At 38.7% G+C, this 16486-nt stretch overlaps 1 protein-coding gene across 2 annotated transcripts in view; it reads right to left on the bottom strand.

Moving 5' to 3' along the window:
- The window catches only part of NYAP2 (neuronal tyrosine-phosphorylated phosphoinositide-3-kinase adaptor 2), a 141830-nt gene that overhangs the window by 38309 nt on the left and 87035 nt on the right, over nt 1-16486 (bottom strand). The window lies entirely within an intron of this gene.

Here is a 16486-nt window from a genome sequence, read left to right as displayed (position 1 = left end):
CCATAACCTAGGGAACAAAATTTCACTTGGTCAGAAAATCCTTGGAGTCAGAAAATTACTTTCCGCTTGCAACACCATGAGTCAATATAAAAAGAAGAAATTCAAAAAACAATGGAATGATTTTTCAAGTGAAGCAGTGATGTCTGCTTTCTTCATGGCTGGTGATTTTCTGTTCCTTTCTTGAGGCTCTCATTTCTTTTCTTGCAGGTTGAGCAATGAATGGAGAAACAATTCATTCCTGATCTTTTCCATCTGTAGTTGTGAAAAATTCACATGAAAAACTAGATACAGAAGGAATATTGGATTGCTTTTAGTTGTAACAGCTAATTACTGTGCTAGTCAGTTATTCAAAGCTTGCTGAACTGTTTGCTTCCTTTTAGCAAAAAAAAAATAAATCCTGAGTTTGAAATTTTATATCTCATATTTAAGTCCAAAGACATCCTTACATGACACTCTCAGTTCTAGTCACTCACATTTATACATCAAACCCCTAATGAACCTTAATTTCTGTATGTATCTACAGACCTGGAATTCATATTTGATAGAGATGGACAATCTTCCCTTGAGCCCTATCTCAAAATCGATTTGTGGCTACAAGGGGCATTACAATATTTGGGACAGCCAAGCAAAGGGAAAATGTCAGGAGCCATCTGCAGGCAGGAGATGACAACAGGTCCCCAGGGGACCCATGGGGAACAGCAGTGGCCTGGCTGTGGAGGACTACCAGAGGTGCAATGGGAAAATTTTTCTCAGCAGCCACTTCCTCTCCCAATTATCCCCATGGCCAGGAAGTGGGACTATACAACAGGAATTGACACTCAGATGATACAGTCCCAGAAAAAGAACCACATTCAAACCACTTTAATTTGTCTGTGGCTCAAAACCCCACACACTCTTTACCCTTGCTACAGCAAACTGGAAGTTGAAATATTAGATATCTGTGTGGTACGTTAGAGGCCCCACCTATGCACAACAGTAACAAGATCTCATGTTGTTTTGAGTTTTTTGACATTCTAGTCTGCAGATGAACTTCATTGGCAACAACACAGTCAGCCTGAAGTTTCCTCAATTAAACGTCATATAGGATACATGTAAAAATTTCTAACTGGATATGCAGTGCAATTTGTACTCATTAGTGTATTTCATGAATTACTATCAGTTAATTGTAAAAATTAATGTTAAGGGTATCATACCACAACCCTCAAGATTTTTTATTTAGTTACTCACAGTAGCAACACTCCATGAGAAAAAGATAAGACGACCCCAGCTTAGCAAGTCTCATAAATAGGATTTGGTGGCATTTTATGTGGCAAAGACCTTCAAAAATTAAACCTCTTTCTTGAACTTTTAGGTCACTTACCTACTTAAAAGTATGCAAAAAGACACTGTAATGAAAATCCAAACTGTTTGTTTTTCGTAGTTGGTAACCCCAGCAGGGTACGAGACTGAATAACAGTCTGTATCAATATAACACGACATCTGCCTTTCAGGGACCTTTGCTATGAAATGTCTGTAACACAGCCCTGTCTGTGACTGTGTAGAGAGACTTGCTAATACAAAGAGCCATGCAAAGAGACGTAGAGCCCAAATTATGACTAGATTTGAACAGTTTCGGTTATCAACAAAAATGGTCTTGTATTTTTTTCTGAGCATTGATCTATCAAAAATAATGTACTTTTTCACATAAGATATATATGCAATCATATCTGATTTTTTTTCTTTACACTAATAACATTCACTTCTTCAAGATAATGCTTATCTGGGAAAAGGAAAGATACGAACAAAGTTTCAAAATTCTTTGGAAATGTGCATAATCCTCTTTTCTACCAATACAGGATGCTGTCTAGCTTGCAGCTCTTCCTTCCAACAAAACAAAGAGAAAGCCAGAAGAATAGAAAACACTTTTTAAGAGTCAGAATCTGGCCCTGCAGGTGCCCTACCAACTTAATGCATCATTCAATAGATTTCATTTACTATGTCATTCAGCTACTACTGGAAATGCTGTGATTACCTTAGTGAAAACCTTCTCTGTGTGTGCCTCATTGACACTACTTGAACACCACCCCTTGAAGTTTCACACGCTCATGCAGTCAGCCCTTAGGTGCAATGAAACACTCTGGTTGAGTGTGGAGCTAGGGATTTATCCACTTTGGTTTACTTAACAGAGAAGCATTTGTACTTGCTGCCTGATAAAAATGATTTGTGCATTCTTAGTTTTATTATCAGCTGATTCAAAGCACAGCAGTTCTCTGAAACCAGCTGGAAACTATGGAAATATTCAGACTAAATAAAGATTTGGCTTATAGTCTACTTCTTTATAAGGTGTAGAAAACCAGTTTTCAGCTGGCTGTCTAGACTTTGTAAATTTACATTCCACTATCCTTTCTTGGGGATTTTCAGTTCTTAGTTTATCTGAAAAGTAATATATCCTAAAAATGAAAAGCAGATTGAATCAGATTATAATGTCACACAACCCATCACAGGCCCTGAATCATTCTAATTTGGTGATCACTATCAGTAACATTGATACACAGTCAGAAAAACAACATGCCAGTGTTTTATAGTTTTCTGTAATATTACTTTGCTGCTCACTTGTGAATACATAAAAAATGAAAAAAATTTAATGCCTCACTTTTGCTCAAATATTTTGGGGAGGATTTTAGAATAATTTCAGCTTCCCTAATAAATGTCAATGGGAATCATATTCAAATTCAACTAAAAAAAAAATCACTGTGCTAATTCTTGCTCAACTAAAAGAGTACCTCAGTTCTAATGTGCCTGTGACAGCTCCAGAAATGCAGAACACTCCCCTCCCAGGTCACGGCACATCACTGGAACCTTTTGTTGACTGCCCCAGTCACTTGGACGTTTTTATACTGCCAACTACTCCCTGCTGCAAATGCAGCTCTGTGGAGCAAGCTCAGTGGCACAAATTATTGTGTCTCATAAAACCACGTTCATTGCTCTGCATTTTTGCTCCTGCAGTTAGGCACGAGGCATTGGCAGAAAGCAGAACACACGTGTAGATGCCGTCTGTGGTTACCTGTGGGGTGGTGACCTTATCATCGATGGAAAATCAAACCAGTATATTTTAAACAGGGTAACCCTTTATAAAAGCTACAGCAGGATTTAAATGGTCACTTTATCCGCATTGATCCCATACTGAAAACATGAACTCTAAAGAGTCATATATATATAAAATATATATTAAAAATATGTATAGTGACTATAATATTTTATATATATATTCTGCTGAAAGTAGAAAGTAGCCACTGCACAGCTTTTTTTAAATTTTTAATTTGAGAAGTGCAGAAACACAGATGGGATTTAAGTTACCTCACACTGTTAAAAACCTTAATTTGGAGTTAGGAGATATTGAAGCTCAGTGTTATGCTGAGAGCTCACTCAATCATATGATGGCCACAGGCAAATCTTTTCACAGTCAAGTGCTGTATTTTGAAAGCTGAAATTATTATGGAAAGCATCTTTATTGTTCAATAATTCGTAAGCCAAAATAGTACATAAAAATGTAAATTTCAAGAAATAATTCACTGCTTTAAATATTTATGGATACAGTTGGTTGAACTGCCATAAAGGCATTCAAACATTTCAAGCCCTTCCAGGTGTCATTGTATTTCAATATTCAAAGGTATGCATTTTTCTTATTTAATTCACCTGAATCTCAAGCTTTTCCATTTCAAGAAAAAGATGGGATGGTGGCTAAAACGTTGTAGGGAGAACATATTTTACAAATAATTGACATGTACAATTTTCCCTCTGTGAAAGGTCCCCTAACAGCTGCACACTAGGCAAGGCTGGCATGTCAGCCATGGGACTGGAAAATTCATAAACGCTAAAGAAAGTGAGAAACAAATTGTGTTAGTCAGCTGTGACTTGGACCAAAGCGAACTGAAAAATACAGCTACAGAAAACATCTTACCTGAAAAGCTATCGTTCAAATGAATATGTATTCTGTGGCTGGTCTGCCACTGCTCTTAAGCACAAATTAATTTCAGGTCTTGGTGGCTTCTTAGTGCAATGCCAAGTGATAAACAGCAGAACCTTTATTACAGCTTGGGGTTTGGGGGGGAAGAAAGAAAAGCAGTTGTCTTAAGGAACCTAAAATAAGGGTTGCTCTCTGCCATGTCTCAGCTGCGAGCTGAAATGTATAAGCTAATCGTCCATGCATTATTCATTTACTCTTTTTTTCTGTGTGTTTGTTATAAACCTAAATAAATAATACATCACTCTAGGCAGAACTTGCATACCTTGGGAAGTTAATGGTACTACTTGCAGGGTTTAAAATTCAGCATACGCATACAGGTGTAAAGCAAAGTCACTTGGGATGGGGTTTAGATTTAATCAGAACTCCCAATCTCCTCCAACCCTGACACACTGGACCTCACCTCATAGGGCTGCAAGGTGGGCACAGACCTGGCTGAGGGAACAAGAGTGCAAAGCATCTCCAAGGGCACACCTGGCCATCAGGGGGGTGGAGTCACAGGGTTAGACTGCAGACGGCACATGTGTGATGATCAGAGCTACCAGAGACACGTCACAGGCTTCCACCCTTACCTTTGTACCTGGGGCAGAGCGGTTGATCTGGCAGCAGCCCTGCTCAGCGAGCCATGTCTAACCCAGGGTCCTGACCAGAGGAAAGGCCAGGCACAGCTCCACCGGTGCCCATGTAGCACTGCCACCTACTGCAGACTGACCACTTCCACAGACATTGAATGTAGAGCAATAGTAAGCCCTTGAGGGAATCCCACAGTTCCTTCTTTCTGCACACCAGGGATTTGTATTTGCCTTTATTACACATTTAAAATAAGAGCTATGTTTTAAAGACTTTCTGGATGTGTGGTGATTTGTCTGATTTGCACAGCTGTAAATTTATCCTAGCTTCTCCCAAAGAAAACTAATAGGCTATTAATACCACATGCAAGAAACAGGGATAATGATCAGCGCTTAAGCCATTTTCCCCCCAAAATAGGAGTACATTATGCTGCCAGTGAAAGCCATTTCCTCATCTTTATTAACTATGGTGGTTTGTCTATTCTGACTTCATCTGCTAGCTAATTAAGCAGAAGTTTGCTTTGCATATCAATTTTTAATACCCCTCTTTTTACAGTTAAGTGAGAGTTGCAGCAGCCAGCTTGTTCAGTTAAAAGCAGCTCTGACCTAGTTCCATGCAAAATCAATAGGAAGCCTGAAAGAGTCTCACAAACCATCTTACATTTAACGAGACATCACTGGAACACTTCTCAGTGTTCACTGAGCACATGTTTCTGTGAGCAGTGTAGGGTTTGTTTTGTTTTATATGGTGAAATCCAGTGGAGATCACATCTGCCTGCTACAGACCTGCAAAGACCAGCTCTGCCTGCTACAGGCAGCAAAGGGAGGGGAAAGAGGGAATGCTGAAGAAATGCATTTGGCTGATTTTCTGTGGCTATCTTGAAGCTGCTAAGTGGGCAATCCTGGCTAGGAAAACAAGATAGGAAAAGAAAAAACCCACACTGCAATTAACTGAAGACTAATAGAAGAGGGAATAGATTTATACCAAAAGATCATCCAAAGTTTTAGAATGAAAATATTCACTAAAACTTATAAGTGTTATAATCTGGGAAAAGAAAAGAAAAGAAAAGAAAAGAAAAGAAAAGAAAAGAAAAGAAAAGAAAAGAAAAGAAAAGAAAAGAAAAGAAAAGAAAAGAAAAGAAAAGAAAAGAAAAGAAAAGAAAAGAAAAGAAAAGAAAAGAAAAGAAAAGAATTCTTTAAGTTTCAATAAACTTCAGCTGGCATTATCAGTCATTTAAAGGATGAAGTTTTAAAAATTCCACATGGTAAGACATTGATCTCTTAGAGTAAGAGGAAAAATCCTCTTGTATACTGATGATTGATTGAAATACAGGAAAACCTGGTTTTAGTCTTATGTAAGAAGAACCATTTGATCCAAGATTATTATATTTTGGCATATATTATAGAAGTGATGGCAATATAATATATCCTGCTTCCAACAGGGCCATCATTATTTCTTAATGATTTCTCCAATACTGCACTTGATCTTTCAAGTGTGCCTATTCTGCTGCAGATCACTTCCAGCCTGATCCTTGATTGAAAAGGCCACACCTGGAAGACAGGCATGGTAGAGTTGTGTTACCAAAGGAAACAAAAAGCAGTGTCCTGGGACTTTCACCATTAAATCAAACAGCACTCTTGGAAAGGATGTTCTTTTGACACTCTAGTAATAGGTTTGCTATTTAACTCAGACCAGCCACAATTACATAATTAAGCAGAACACTTTATTCTCTGATAGTCACTGCATATTTTTATTTTATTTTCTTTTCAGAGCTGATGGTGTTGGGATTTGGTGACTTCCACTTAGGAGAACCTCAAAAGAAACCTCCATGTTCCCCAGTGCCTTCTTGGGCAAAAAACTAAGTACAGCAAGTCAAAGGGAATTCTGCCATTGACTGCAACAGAGCAAGCTTCTTCCCTCCAGCAGTTACTATTTGGGGCTAGCCAGCTACACTGATTCATATGGATGTATAACATAGTTGATACTGGTGAGCTGCAAACATTGTTTTTACATAGTTTGTTCACCCAGATCTCCTGCTGATAATCCAGGCTGACCTTTCATTCCGACAGCTAATGTGTGCACAAAAATTTCATACCCATAGACATGCATGGTCTATGTCTGTTTGGAACAAATAGGATTTAAGTAGGAGAAGAAAGAAGATGACTACTTTGAAAAGTCTGAAAGTGGCATCTTGTGAAACTTTCTTCTCTCCCCCACCTTCCTCTGTTGGTATCAGTGGCACTAGCCTTGGACTACTTAGCAACACACATATGCAACACAAGCATACACTGCCATCCCCACCGTAAACTCAACACTGATCAAAGAAAACACTGTTAAATGAAACCTTCAGTTAAACTGGAAATCAGTGACTGTAAAAGGTTGCCCAACTGTTACTAGCTTTTGATTTGAAGTGACGATGTTGCCTACTCTTACATAATTGCTTTACTTCCCAACCCTGTTCATTTCGCTGCACACTCATTCTATTATTCAGGTTCTTAAATATACAACATTCATGTTTGGATGAGGAAACATTGGTTTGATGGGCACTGCACATGTCCTAGCACAGTCTGGCAAGAAATCAGAAGGCAAGAGTGAGCCAAGAAAGCTAAAATACACAGACACTTCAAGAAAAATGTTTTTGTAGAAAGTTCATGACCTTAAGTTTCAAAGCTTTACTTCAAAAATATCAATCTTTCATAGAAGTGCTGACTATATTAAACTTGTCAACATTCTTTTGATCAAGTTTTCTGCTGAAAAACAACCTTTGAACTATATCAGCAGTTTGAATGCAGGGTTTTTCCATTGTTTGACCACTTTCATTTCTTCTAAAGTGTGTGCCTTCATTCAGATACAGTAGTAAATGAGAATCTGTTATTAGTCAGAAAAATGCAGAGATAGTAATGGATGTTGGTTGTGAAAACTGGGGACAGAAACCCTCACTCTCACATCTTCACACAAAAAAGATCGATTAGAAAGTTGGAGTGAAAATAAATTCTTTCCTGGCTATTTTGTCTGCATTTTAACTACCTTTATGAAAACCATTTTTATTAATGCTTTTCTCTTTATTGGCTCCATTAATGAGTGAGAAAATTTGCCTTTCATTATTAGAACAAGTGTCCCATTTGTACAGCTCTCCTTCTACCAGAATATGTTACCAGTAAGAGGGAAACCTGACGCTGTCTGAACTCTGGTCCTACCTGAATTTTGCTCTCAGTTTTACAAAGTCAGGCACAAATGCTCGGGTTTTTCTATGCAGCTGCTGTGCCAAGCCTAGCCGGGTCAGGGTCCCAGGCACTATTTGCTCTGCAAGTTAATGCTCAAGGTTTCTCTGGATTACAGAATGAAACCCATATGTCATTCTGTCTTTCTATGCCTTTTAACAGAATCAATCATTTTAGGCCCTCACTACTTTCTAATTAGAGGTTTCATTTTGTGAACTGGTTTTACTCTTGCTAGCTAAGCAACTGTTAAGCCATGGCAACACAGACTCCAGATCCTGAGCAAATAAGTAAAATTGCAGATGGCCTTATACAGCTCTGGCTGATGCCTAGGCTTGTAAGACATTTTTATTATTGCTATCACAAGTGTGCAGGGCATATAGTGTGGCTGGCACAAGTGTCTCTTCTTGTGTTATAGCACACATAAATTAAATATAAATTATGCAAACATTGCCTGAGAAGGTATGAGTTACGAATTTAAGTTACACACAGAAATAAAGCCGTTTCTATCTCCAGCAAAATTAAACACGCAGCTTCTCTTTTTCAGAAGAGTAGTCACAAGAACAATAGTTCTCCTTACTCATTCTTAAATGCCAGATAAAGTGATAATTGCATGTTACTGTTTTAACAAAAAAATAATTATTAGGGATGGATAATTCTGCTCAGAGGAGTAAAAGTAACCTGAACCTTCACATAAAATCAAATGTAAATGAACCTAATTTTTTAATATGCATTATTATCCTGACAATTATTTCCTCAATGTTCCTGTAATTCTCACCTTATCTATACCTAGCATGTTTGTACATTCCTACAGTTTCATGGTTCAATATTTGAATAAATGTTACATGTATAACCCAAATAAAGCTATTTCTAACTCTGATTTCTCTTGTTACTCCTGATAGACTCCTGGAAGGTCCAGAAAAAACTTAAGGAGAAGCATATCTACCTTTTCTCAGTTAAGAATCTAAAACTTTTTATCAGAATATTGTGGGTAGATTAGATAATACACTGACAAAAATATATAGCGTATCATGCAGTCATCCACTAGTTTTTCTTAGTCTTTGTATTATCCACTGCTACATTATGGATACCTAAGTGCCTTGGTTTGCAGAGTGGTTTTGCAAGGGACAGCAGCCTAACACAAGGAGAGGACCCCACTTGCCATAATTTATAATGGTTCACCTAAAGTATATCTTATGTCATACTTCAAGGAACTTTGGATTGGGCCTTTAATCATGGGGTTTAAGAAATGAGTTCAGTCTGCCAGGAATCAAATCAGACAAACCAGAAGAAGTATTTTTAAAAACGGATATATAAACCACTTAGCCCAAGAAATTATTAGTCTTTGTTACACAGCTAAAGGCATTTTAAGAGATACCAAGAGGAGAAAGAGCAGTCAGAAGTATTGGAGGATTTTAGAATGGAGGGAGGAAACCTTGTTCTTTCCTTTATTCCCCCAAAGTTCCCACAATCTTCCCTTAAAATGGCATAGTTTCTACAGCTAAAGCTGTGTCATTGCAAGTACAGATAAAGCATTTAATTAAATTCCATCTCTTGTAAAGATGCAATGACAGCAGCAATTACATGATCTCTTGTAGATCACAAAACCAGGTTTGAGATCATAAGGCAGCATGCAAAAGGCTTTCATTTAAAAATGACCTCAAGCAGCTCCTCTGGCTATGATGTAGATAGTCCAGTTTCTGGAAAAAAAAAAAAAAAAGCACATTTTTGTTTGCAAAACTGTTTCTCGCTCACAATAAATGTTAGGAAAACTGTTATGGTTTGCTTTCTTTGAAACTTGCGTAGTATTTCACCTTCCTAAAGCACATAGTCTTTGGTTTGGTGGTGGTGATGTGGTCTGCAGGACTTTGCTTGTATTTCCTAAACAAAACTGTGATTTCCTTCCCTGTGATTTAGTTTAAGCAAACAGACTTAAGTACTATTTCTATATACTTACCTGTGGAAAATGTAAAATCTAGTTCATAGTGCTTTATGAACATCATGCTTCATAAAGCAAGCACAATAAATCTTCCTACTAATGGTTTCTAGTTTTGCTGTTAGGATTTAACAAACAAAAATGCACTTGAATTCTAATGCAAAGAAAATCTGATTCTTAACTTGGAAAAAATGCAATTCAGGGTCCAGTACTCAGTTATAAAGACAAGTTCCGAAAGATCTAGCAGCTTCCTTGAAAAAATAGCCCTCTACTGCCAAAGCCAAAGGCAGGAGCACCAGCTGGTCCCACCCTGAAAGTTATTGCTTCAGCCAGCCAGCCAAGCCACCCCACCAAAAGGTGCACTATAGTCCCCAGCCCCTGGTTTGATCTACACTCATGAACTTGCTTCCTCTCTTTCGTAAAGCTAACATGCCCAGGTATCCTTTTCACATCTGAACTGCAATTCCTGCCTAAATCTTCTAACTCTCCAATTGCTGCAACACTTGATATGATTTAGTAAGATACTCTACAGAAGTCCTATAAACCAAAGCTGACACCAGATATTTTCTCCAGCAAGAAGCTCCATATTATTTTCAAATAAATTTTCTCCAGCTGACACCAGGTTAGAGATAATCAGACAATTCCCTAACAGCTCTATAGGGTATAAAGTCTCAACATATCTATGTTCATTACAATCATTCACTGTTCTAGCAGGCAGAAATAGAGCACGGCTCCCTATCAAATCCAGAAGCCCCAGGGAGGAGGACTCCTATGATAGCGTGGTGTTGGGACAGCCACCCACCCCGGGTGCCACAGCTGCCTTCCTCTGGGCACGTCCTCTCAAACCTCTGGCACCACCAGCCTGGCCACCTTCATTCAAAATGGCTGCTCCAACTTCCGGAGTAGAGGCTACACAAATAAATCTGCACCATTCCTTTAAAGCAAAGTAGTTCAATTCCTATCCTTTTTTGTTTTCCCTTGGTTCTTTCACAAAAGGAGGACCTTGATACCCTACACTGATACCACCTTCCCTAAGAAACACAGGGACAAATTTTAAGAAATTGTATTTAGCAGTTTCATTGAAGGTAATATATTCTTATGGAAAACATCACCAGAATAATGATTTCTTACTGTTATTACTGAGCTCCCATAAATTGGTCGTAAATTGTGTGGTCCTGTTTGAAACAAAAAGACAATAAACTCTACGATTCACCAGCCTGCTGTATGACTACACCATTTTGAATACAAGCTGTTCTATTCACAAAGGAGACATTTATTTTCTTGAGGCCAGAGGCACAGATGGTGTAAACTGGAGTAGCTCTCCCGATTTCAAATAAGAGTGATGATTTATAAGTGCTGAGGATTTGGCTTAAAGGTCAAGATATTTCTCTGGATTAGTAAGCTCTATTCAGGGAGGGAAAAAGAAAAGAAGGAAAAAAAAACCCCAATGGCACTAAAAACTCAGAACCAATTGTCACTATCCACATCCTTAAGCACAGCATGTGTTACTTTGCTTATGCACAACAGTGGGAAATAGGTGCCAGTAACTGAATCTAAGACTTTTTTTTTTTTCCCTTTATTTTCAACAACTTTCAGACAACTCACATCTTCCTGTACATTAAACTAAAGAAAAAATGTCTTTTTAATTCCTTTACCCAAAACCTTCTTTTAGTTGAAATCTAACAAAGAGAGAATAGCTTTATGTCTATTAAATCTTTTTTACCCCATAGAAGTTTATTTATTCTTCATAAAAAGAAATGTTGATTAAATTGCTAACCACCAATTCTATCAAGCAGTCAAGTAATATAAACAGAAGGAATAAATAAATCCATGTACATCAACCAGAAACAGCAGCTGTTTCCAGAGAAACCTGAGCAATTATTTATGAAATTATGTCTTCTTCAGTGCTTCTGTATACCATCACAATCCCAGGAGGACCTGATTTTCTGATCAGCCTAAATTGTTGAATTAGAAGAGGAGACAATGTCAGGGTACCAATTAGCAAAACCATTGCATATCATCTCAAAATGCATGTTTTCTATTTTAATAACTGCATGTAACAAAGACATTTCTTCATCTTAAAAACAGAGGGGACATCCCACCCATTAGTGACTTGAACGACTAAACGCCCTTAAAATAGACGTACTCGCTTTTGTGTGAAAGCAGCAAGACAACAAAAGACATAGCGTGCATCTCAATCAAGGTGAGGGTGCCTACTGATTTATCCGCTAGAAACAAGTTCTCAAACCTGGCATTACCCTTGGTGCCAAGAAAGAACTGACTTAGAGGCAGGCAATGCAAAACAGGGCAGCAATGGCATAGGGTCGTGCAAGCTGCCACTAAGCTGCCGTACATCCTTTCACAAATTTCTTCTTTGTACTTTTGCTTCTGATGTCTCTCTTTCCCACTTAGAGTAAACCTAGATAAAGTATTGGCTTCCTGCCTTTTGTGTGCTTAGCTGAATAACCTTGCTGTCATGTTATGATTTTTCTTTCCACTTATTTCCTGTGATATTTAGTTGAGGGACACATGTCAGCTTCAACAAGTAAGAGGGTCCAGCTGGCCCAGCTAGCTGATCTGGGTCAAAATATTTAGTCCAGTGATCTTTCTGCTATGGGATCTAAGGATTACTGGTGAAGGTCAACAGGTATGGCTGAAGCAGCACTCAGGACCACTCAACTGCAAAATTAATCTTGTTTTTTCCTGAAAGCTTGGTTTCTGAAGGATGCTGAGCACATCTGGTCACCTCCATGTTTGCACTTCAGTCATTTTCAGTTCTGTCTCACAGCATCACACGCTCACCCCAACAGGCACATCCCTTAGTGAAGGGCAGAGTTTGAGAGACCTAACTGACACCAGCAGATCAGACAGCTGATGACCTTTGTGCGTGCAAGTGTCCACCGTGGACATGCACTCACAAGTGAGCACTTGAGGAAAGTAATTCTGATGCTGCAACGCCTTAGCTTGCTTATATCACAAGAGAGATTAATTGATGGGCAAGGACAGGGCCTTCTTCAGGCTTTAACTGAATGTAATTAACTGTGATAAGATCATATCCTTCCAGTGGTGAGCAAGTGTCATTCTCTTCAAAGCTGGTGTTCCCTTACCTTCTCTTCCTTTTCCTCTGGCACTTCCCACTGCTCCCTCCTTTAAGTCTTTTCTTTCAGAACTGCTTTCAGGACTGTCAAACAAGACCTGACTGCTATGATCACCTCATCTGATCTCATACATACCATGGGTCATCAGACTAGAAAAGCTAGTGAAACAGCTGCTTCACCTGTGACAGAACTCAATATACCTCTGACTCGAAGGTTCGGAAGTAACTTCAGTTATGCAGTACTATTTCTGTAAAGCCATAGCTATCTCATTAGATTGAACATAGCATGCATGCAATCAATTGCTACAATGCAGAAAAGGGCTGGAGAATTAGACTGACATCCCTTTATATAAAACTACAGAAAATATATTAACCTAGAAGTTAGAAATTATGTAGGCTTCCAATTTTCAGTCTCTGATACTGACTATCAGCTATACAGTGGTAGAGCAATGGTATGCAGTGGAGTAGCTATATTACTTTTTATGTCCAGCTTAGTCTTGCAGGCAAGCTCTTCTGCTTCAGAATACCAGAGGCTGAGCAGGTATCCAAATAAGAAGGTATGCACAGTTCAATGGCATACCAATTCCACCCTCCTTAGGCCAACATTTTTCATCCTAACTCCCTTAGAAATACACCAGCTGAAATCCTGCCCTGTCTGCCTATGTTCCTCATCCTGTGCTTAATGCACAGAGGTGGAGGCTGAACAACCAAAAAGAACCGTGTGAACCATGTAGGGTGAATTTTCACTTGACTCATTTCCCAAACTCTCTTTTCCAACATACTGTTCTATCTATCAGGGAACCCAAAGCTGCTTTCTAGTTCCCTGGAAAGCACCAGCATTTAAAAAAAAAAAAAAAAAAGGTAAACATTTCCACTCTAAGTCCATGATTTCTTCTTGGGAGGGCCTCAGTTGCCTGAAATCAGCATGAGCTCCTTTTTAACAAGGTGAGACACTTCTGCATCCCTCCCCTCCCCACACTATTTGACAGCTTATACTAAAATGTTTTAGACTCCAAATGCAGAGGGTACCAGCCAGGAATAGGAAATGCTAATAATTATCCCGTTTTTCAATCACTTTAACTGAATTTTCAAAATAGCACATTCAGAAATTTCCTCCCTGTATGTGACTAGAAGCTGAAAAGTTAAACTTTCCATAGGCAAAGGCCAAAGCAGCTATGAAGCCCTGCAGAGCAGCTCAGGAAAAGAGCAATAAGCTGCTGTGCGTCACATGTCCTGATCTCACACCTCGTGCACAGAGTCAGTGCGCACAGCAGAGGTAACTACTATGTTGTGCAGTTCGTTAGGGTGAATGTTTGCAATACTTGCTCAAAACAGGCATGAAGTTCCCAAGAAATTATGAGGAAACCGAAGCCTTAACAAATGGAAACAACCAATACACAAACAGAAAGGACTGGTCCTGGCAAGGGTTTACAGGACTGTTTCACCCAGGAGAAATGTACTACCTTGAAGTGAGTGCAGTTCAAATGTACACCAACAGTTTCTCTGTTTTGCTTTTTAGGATGTGGGTATGCCTATAAGCATATGACTTCGGTTCTATGTTTTCATAGAGTACAGTGTGTTTCTATGGTACAGAAAAGACAGAGGCAGCAAATATAGTTCCAGAAAACCTGAAGACCATTTTCTCCCTCTTTCCCTCCATAATTCCCTATTTACTGAAGGACACGTCTAACACAGACACTCAGTGCACATGCTAAAAGCAAAGGGAATGTGTCATTCAACACAGCTGGATTGAGTGGTCATACTTAAACACCTTCCAACTATATTAGAAAAGGACATGCTGCAGCAGCCCAAGGACACCAGGCAGTGCTGGTACCCTTTAGTTTCCCTCTAGCCTCTGAGGACTGATGGTATATTTCACAGGGGTCTGCCAACTGTTAGTGTATACTACTGTGTTAGTCCACAAAAAAGCAGGAAGGTTTAAAGAACGGTCAATGACAATTAATACTATCTATTTTTTCCACTCTCTCACATTTTTCATGCTCGACATCTTTCTTCAGTTTTCCACAGGAGTTGTCTCCATCTTTCTGCCTTTCTTCATGATTGTCTTTCACCAATTTTTTCATTTCTGATTTGGCCTTACAATTTATTTTTCTTTGTTCTTTCCTCCCCACCTTCATAATTGTGCTGTAATGCATAGTTAAGATGCTAACAGCACACAAGAGGATTTTTAGAAGAATACAGCACAAGAAGTGAACTGCTTATAAAAACCAGATACGCACATCACAGATGCAGACGGTGGATGCTGAGTGCATTCAGTAACACGTCTGGGCCTTCAGTGGAAGCTCATATCCTCAGAAAACATGGCCCTGAGGTGACAGCCTCCTTAGTATCACTGATTTATCCCAATTTACCACTAATGCAATTCCAGTGAAATCTATAGGAATAAAATGAAGGGGGATAAAAAAGGAAAAATGGCAGAAGAATAAAGAAAATAATGTAGAAAGGCTAGAAGGGCAGCTTTACTTGTATATTAAAGCTGTTGACTGGAAATAAGGTTTGTGCAGTCCCCCTCCTCAAAAAGAAACCCACTCAAAAATGCCACAAATTAAAAGCCAGCGTATACATTCTGAGCTTGGACTCAGATGCCAAATTTCCACAAAGTCAGCTGCAGTAATAACAATAAAGATGGGACAGGATTTTCTCTGTAACTGCTGCAATATTTTTCAAATACACTCAGCTGAATACAAAATTTAGTATTGTGCTATTTTTTTGGACTAGCATATGGCAGTAAGATTTTCAGACAAGTCACAGAGGGCCAAGTCTTGGAGGATTCAATGAGAAAGCCATTTGGGATGTGCTCAGAATAATTTTATATTTTAGAAGCAAATATTTTTGGTTTCCTAGCATGATTTTGTAGGAGTCATATAAGTTCTTTTTTTCTGTGTTTATTAACCTCTAGATTCTGGAAATTACACTGAAGTCACAAGTATAAAACCATGGCAGTCCCAGTTAGTCCTATGCTATGCATTTGCTTTCCCATAGCTAAAAAAAATAATAATCCAGAACCGTATGAGTGCCTTAGGCTTCCAGTGTAATCTGGAGGAGCAGGATTTCTTTAATGGATCGTATGATTAGTCCAGTCTACCCTATCTATCACTATGATTAATCATGGCATATAAATATGACAGCGTAGTCTGATTCTACGTTCAAATCCCACAATAAAGATCCTTTATGGTGGGTCGTTTTGGTGTAGAATTGCAGGACATAAAATGCTAGGCCTGTATATTTTCTATAAATCTTAGTGTGTCTTCTACCTCTGTAATATCTGAGCACAAACCTGGTTCTTGCTCAGTGCAGTAATCCCACAGGATTAAGTCATACTGTAAATACCAGCCAAATTACAATCGGATTAGATGGGCAGTCTGTTCATTTACTCAACACAGCTGCACTCCAGAGTCTTTTCACTGCTGATGTCTATTTATAACATGAATGTTTTTTCCTTAAAGTAAATGAACACAGTTTCTATTTCATATCCCTCTTGTCTTACTATTTGTGACCAATAAGGAGCACATTTCTACTTCCTAAGGAACAAGCAGAATCCTCCTTGAGATGCGAAGAAGAAAGCTGTTCTTGGTACAAATCTGCAGGGCAAGATTTATTTTAAATTTATCAGTGAAAAGTACTTTGAAAGGTCTGCATTC

Source organism: Phalacrocorax carbo, chromosome 7, assembly GCF_963921805.1.
Source record: "Phalacrocorax carbo chromosome 7, bPhaCar2.1, whole genome shotgun sequence".
NCBI lineage: Eukaryota > Metazoa > Chordata > Aves > Suliformes > Phalacrocoracidae > Phalacrocorax > Phalacrocorax carbo.
This window is presented reverse-complemented; position numbering and strand designations above follow the sequence as displayed.